Here is a 6856-nt window from a genome sequence, read left to right as displayed (position 1 = left end):
AAATTGAGGGAAAATATACCAATAACAGTTTGTTAAGGATCTGTTTTTTTGTGAAGCTGCGTTCACTCGAGTGATCACTTCGAGATGACTTGCTGGCTAACCATAAGCGTTACCTGGTAGGTAACCACCCATACAATCAGATTGTGAATCAGACTACGAATGCCGTGAATGTAATTACCCCGATCTACATGCTGTCAAATAAACGAGCCACACGCCGTGGCGCAATTTTAGGGGCTTAGCCTCTAGCGCTGACGTCCGAGGTTCGATTCCCGTAAGGGAGTGAAGTGAGCGCTGCTTTTAAAGTACTGCTTTTAAATTTTTATTCAGAAGAAAAGAAAACCTTTTTAAATTAAGTCTTAAAAAGAGCTGTAAAGATATTGACAATAAGCTACGCAAACCCACCAAAACATGCAATCGTTTAAATCAAAGTGCGAGTCGAAAAACACCATCCCATAATATTAGTTAACGATTAACACATTTCTATATGTATTGTAAGCACACAATACAACTGATAATATGTTGCGCTTATTTATCTGGTGTACTGACATTTTTGCACGTTTAACGGCTGAAATCTAACGTGGTTTGTGCCCTTCAGAATGAAAAGAGTTTGCATTTACCTTTTTAATAAATGGCGAGCTTTTAAGCCTGAGAAATCACCCCGTAAATGCACACGTTTAATTGCACATGTGTTAATATGTATGCTTACACAGTATTAAAAGACACTCAACAAGTACACAGTATTAAAAGACAGTCAACAATTAACGTCATTTACCTTCGTTCCCGCGTTTGACTTGTGCTGTAAATCTCTTCCTCGTTTTCAGTTCACGTGATTACGTAGGAGGCATAATACGTGATGACGCGATACGTGACTCCGCCTCCTCCATTAGAGTATATGGACAAAAAACAGGTTCCAGTTATGACCATTACACGTAGAATTTTGAAATGAAACCTGCCTAACTTTTGTAAGTAAGCTGTAAGGAATGAGCCTGCCAAATTTCAGCCTTCTACCTACACGGGAAGTTGGAGAATTAGTGATGAATGAGTCAGTCAAACAGGTTCCAGTTATGACCATTACGCGTAGAATTTCGAAATAAAACCTGCCTAACTTTTGTAAGTAAGCTGTAAGGAATGAGCCTGCCAAATTTCAGACTTCTACCTACACGGGAAGTTGGAGAATTAGTGATGAGTGAGTGAGTGAGTCAGTCAGTCAGTGAGTCAGTGAGGGCTTTGCCTTTTATTAGTATAGATATATATAGATAGATAGATAGATATATGTGTATGTATGTAGATATGGATATATGTGTATATATATGTAGATATGTAAATATGTATATGTATATATATATGTGTCTGTATGTGTGTATATATATATATATATATATATATATATATATATATATATATATATATATGTATGTGTGTATATGTATCTGTATATATATATATGTGGATGTGTATATGTATAAATATATATATATATATATATATATGTATATATGTAGATATGTGTATATGTAGATATGTATATATAAGTATATATGTTTATGTATATATATGTTTACATAACCTCTTTAACACACTACTTCTCCGCTGCAAAGCGCGGGTATTTTGCTAGTAAAATTATAATGGCCGGGGACTTTAATTGTGTTTTAAATCCACTTTTAGATAGGACTCCTGTCACAGGGGGGATGACATCTAACACTGCAAAGATAATTACACAGTTTGTAAGTGACCACAACTTATCAGACCCCTGGAGGTTTCTAAACCAAAACTCAAGAACATATTCTTTCTACTCACCAGTACATCATTGATAGATAGATAGATACTTTATTAATCCCAAGGGGAAATTCACATACTCCAGCAACAGCATACTGATAAAGAACAATATTAAATTAAAGAGTGATAACAATGCAGGTATACAGACAGACAATAACTTTGTATAATTTTAATGTTTACCCCCCACCGGGTGGAATTGAAGAGTTGCATAGTTTATAGATTATATAAAAATTATATAGAAATAGATTGTTTCTTTATAGATAATAATTTCTTGCCTATGGTTAAATCTTGCAAGTACGATGCTATTGTTATTTCCGACCATGCACCTCTGATCTTGGAGCTAAAGTCACTATGCCCCACACACTCACCTCATAGATGCCGTCTTAACCCGCTTCTATTAGCAGACGAGAACTGTACAGAATTTATATCCAAACAAATCAGTTTCTTCCAAGAGACAAATACATCTTCAGAGGTTTCTGCAGGAATACTCTGGGAAACGCTAAAGGCTTTCTTAAGAGGACAGATTATTTCACATCTTTCCCACAGGATTAAATTAGAAACCAAGAAAGTATCAGAATTAAACAGCAAAATTACTAGAATAGATAAAGAACATGCCAGGCTTCCAAGTGAGGCTCTACATAGGAAAAGGCAGGCTCTGCATTCAGAACTCAACCTCTTGACAACTAAAGAAACTGAACAACTAATTTATAAATCCAGACATCATTACTATGAACACAGAGAGAAAGCTAATTAGCTTTTAGCTCAACAAATTCACAAACAAGAAGTTCGCAATGCAATCCCAGTAATCACCAACACGAACAGAGAAGAAAACATTGACCATAAAAATATAACGCACACATTTAGAGACTACTATAAATCCTTATATTCTACTGAGTTTAAAGAAGACAACACACAATCTAATGCATTTCTGGATACTTTACAGTTACCACAAATAGATAATTTTAGTGCGGAGGAACTGGATAAACCTCTGGCGCTATCAGAATTACTAGATGCTATAAAGTCACTTCAAGGTGGGAAAGCAGCAGGCCCTGATGGCTACCCTGCAGAATTTAATGAGAAATTGTCCGCTAAGCTAGCTCCCCTCCTATTAGCAACATTTATAGAAGCTAGAGACAATCAAATTCTACCTCAAACTTTTCGCCAAGCATTAATCACCGTCTTTCCTAAACAAAATAAGGACAAAGTACTTCTGATACATCAGATTAAAACATAGCACAGTAACTGAAGCTGGTTTACTTATAAGAAACCTTATTCAATGAACCAGATATTTACCCAAAATGTTTAATCTACTGCGGTGGGTTGGCACCCTGCCCAGGATTGTTTCCTGCCTTGTGTCCTGTGTTGGCCGGGATTGGCTCCAGCAGACCCCCGTGACCCTGTGTTCGGATTCAGCGGGCTGGAAAATGGATGGATGGATGGATGTTTAATCTATTTACGTATTTTGTAACTTTTACATAATACTCAAAAGATGGGTGTGTTTGAAGACCATACCACTTATCTGTTCTCTGATTTGCGCAATGAAAATATTTTATAGCTGTGTAATGTAAATGAACCCAATTTGTAAAAGAGGCTGCTCTGTTGAGATGAGTCAGTCTGCCATGTTGCACTAAACAAGAGCACACAGCAGCTCCATTAGCTTATGTAATAAAGGACATTCATCTTTGGATTACACTTTAACAGTGGCCCAATACTATTTTTTATATACAGAACATTTTTCCTAATATTACCAAGAGGGGACAAGGCAGGAACAACACCTGAGTACCCCTTCGTCACAGGGCAAATACATACAAACCCACAAACACAATGCTACACCCGATACAATATACAAAACTATATAAAACTCTACATATATGTTTGAACTCGAAACTCCATGGGAGATAAACCCCAAACCTTATTTAATGTAAGTACGGTATATAGTCAGATTTTGAAACCCAAAAAATCAATCATATAATCAAACCCCGACTTATATGCCTGTTCAAAAATATGACATTTAATTTTTTTATTTTTACATCTTCTTGCTTCCTCCAATCTCACACCAGTTTCTCAGACAAATTGAATTTTATTACAGCAGCACAGTTACCAATTTCTTTCGCCATTTCAACGACTTTTAATTTAAAACCAGCTTCATATTTTCTTCTGATCGAATGCTCCATTATAGATAAAGGATGCTCTTATGATAAAGGTGTATGAGGGTGTGAGATACAAAAAAACACAAAACAGTGCAAACATCGCTTCGGAATAGTTCAGGTATTACCGTGTGGTCACGCAGGCACAATACATAGAAAAAAAAGGCAGTGTGCTCTGTGGTTATTCTCTCAGGTGGGCGTTAGCAGGTCATAATCTCTTGCACCAATAGCATGAGTTTTCCGCATTCAACTTATATGATCAACATTATAAAATACCTAAAATTATACAGTAAAATCAAGCCCCGACTTATCCGTGGGAGAACTTAAACGTGAGTATATACAGTATATTATGCCACTCTAAACTCCTAAGGGGACCCCCCCTCTTCTCTGAACAATTAAGAAATCTCACTTACACACACCTTCAGTCACTGAATTGTGTGCCACAAAAACAATTGAGTTCAATTTTTGTAAAAGTTTATAATTTATTTTCTTTGTTTTTTACATTTTTCTGTCTGCCTGGTGATCTCTGATTATCTTCCATAACCATGGCAGCCTCACATAGTGGGGATGAAAAGTATGATCCCATTGTGGCCATTTTTCCTTAAAAGAAGGTCTCAAGAATATCATTAAGTCATCAAAATCTGCTCAGACTCGGTCAGACTGATGCTTCCTTACTAAGCTATTTTTGGAACCAAGCCCTTCCTTATTTACTAATAATTCTAATAAATTTAATTTAGCATTTTTAGTACTATACGTTTGTGCTTATTCTGTTTGTTTGGTATCAGCAATGTATTGTTTGTGCTCACTAGTGATGGGCTGAATAGTTTTTGTCTTGATTTTGGAAAATTTGTGGAAATATTTGGGAACTTGGGAGAATTCAGCCAACTGCATTGAAATTAGAGGTCAATGAGAAACTGAACTTGATTGGATTATAATGGTACAATAGTCTTTTAAGTGTTCATAAAGTGTAAGAAAGCACTTACCAACTATTCCAGAGAGATTATTGGGGCCAAAATTATGACCCAAGTTGCAAGGCAGCAGTGCCAAACACTGCGCCACAGGCCTCCCTGAGATAAAATTAATAGAATTCAATTTCAGAACAGGAAGTTTTCTTGCAGTCAGGATGTTTGAGTCCACTAAGTTGTGCCCCCAACAGATTTGATAGCACGTAGTCACCTGGCTTAAACTCAAAAATACAGTCTGTTTGGTTTTCCCTAACGGGCTTACTCACTCTGTGCTGCTGCTACCAAATAGGCACAACACTAAAGCATGTGGATTCTATACTCCTTCCTGGTTGATCAACTGCACAGCACTCTGGGTAATACCATTAAAGGGGTAAGCATATGTATTCAACACAGCTCATATATAAGTCCACACAAAAAGACGTTACTTTTAAGACACGCACACACTGATGCATTTCCAGTTTCCTTCCGCTTGCACGTTTTGTGTTTAAATGTTTTCACAAGTTTTCACAATTTTTAGCGTACGATTAGAATCAGTGTTATATATTTGAGGGGCTGTTTCATCCAACATTAGCTGCTACAGCTCTGTGATGTCATACTAGGGCATTAGGAAAAAAATGTGATTCTAAGCTGGCTGTACAGTGAATTTCTGCAATCAAGGTCACAGGTAAACACAGCCTATTCACTGAGAGCAACAATTCGGTGAATTTCTTTGATCCACACTAGTGGTAACAAAGCTCAATACTGGTCACCCAAGCACTTGCACTTACCATTTATGACCACATGGGCAAAGCAAGTAGTTGAAGGTTTTATAACAAGGTGGCACAAATTATTTATTTTCCATGCTGTTGAGTTTAAATGCATAGCATATCGGGGTCTAGTGATATTGGAGGAATGCATCGAATGATCGTTTTTAGACTGTTGTAAGAAACATTTGATATACGTAGTTATGACTAACTCTAAAACAATGAGAAGAAAAACCCTGCCACTCTCAAAATCCACAAAGTTTTCAAAGTTTCATTACAGACCAACAACATTTACAGTACTACATCTTATTTAAGTCAGATTCTTAATCAGATAAGATTTATATTCAAGTCAGTATCTCAATCTTGAAATACCACTGTCAGCTCATTCTACTTTAGTTTCCATTAATGCATTATTGAGTTTCTATTTAGCTCATTGGTCATTTCTGGGATCTATCCCAGGTGCAATAAGTGTTGTGATACAAACACAGGCATGCTACATAAAGCACAGCAGGCCTTCATGTACCTCTTTGTGCCTCAAATTAGACACTGTGCTTCTGTACTTTTGTCTGCTTGTAAGAAGACTGAAATCCACCTTCCTGCTTGTCAAAATGATGTAATAAGTTTGAAATCCACAAGTCACTCTGGGTGATTTATTAATTTCACTGATGGCTCCAAAAGCCCCATTAACAACCCCATTTTGGGTGTAAAGCACCAGCCTTACCAGTGTAGAGGAGATCAAATCAAACAAGCCAGCTGGAGAGAAAGTACACCTTTGGGGTCAGAAGATCAGTCACTGGACATGGAAGATCTCTCCTTTGACTAAACTGGCTAAGAAAGTTACTTTCCATACTCTGTGTGGGGTGAGAAACTAAGTATTCATCTTGGCAAACCAGGGGGAGTGGCTTGTGATAGGAGTACTGCCTGTGTGCAGAGAACCAAGATACACAAATATACTGTATGTGGGGATGGTTTCAATGGTGTGCATTGTACAAGTCCCATTAATGATTTTTTCTTTCATTTTTCCTTCAAGGTGCACTATCATTACCTCTTTCCTTTATGCTTTTGATGTGTATACTTTGGAATATTCTATTCTATTCTATTACTAGCTGTTCTACCCAACTTCTGCCCAACTTCGCATAGAAGAGTGATTAAATGTATGTTACATTGTGTTGTCAAACACACAAGCATAGGGCATGTTTCATGGATGTCGGGGTGTCTACTGATA

Source organism: Erpetoichthys calabaricus, chromosome 5 (genome assembly GCF_900747795.2).
Source record: "Erpetoichthys calabaricus chromosome 5, fErpCal1.3, whole genome shotgun sequence".
Classification (NCBI taxonomy): Eukaryota; Metazoa; Chordata; class Cladistia; order Polypteriformes; family Polypteridae; genus Erpetoichthys; species Erpetoichthys calabaricus.
Note: the sequence above shows the minus strand (reverse complement) of the source record.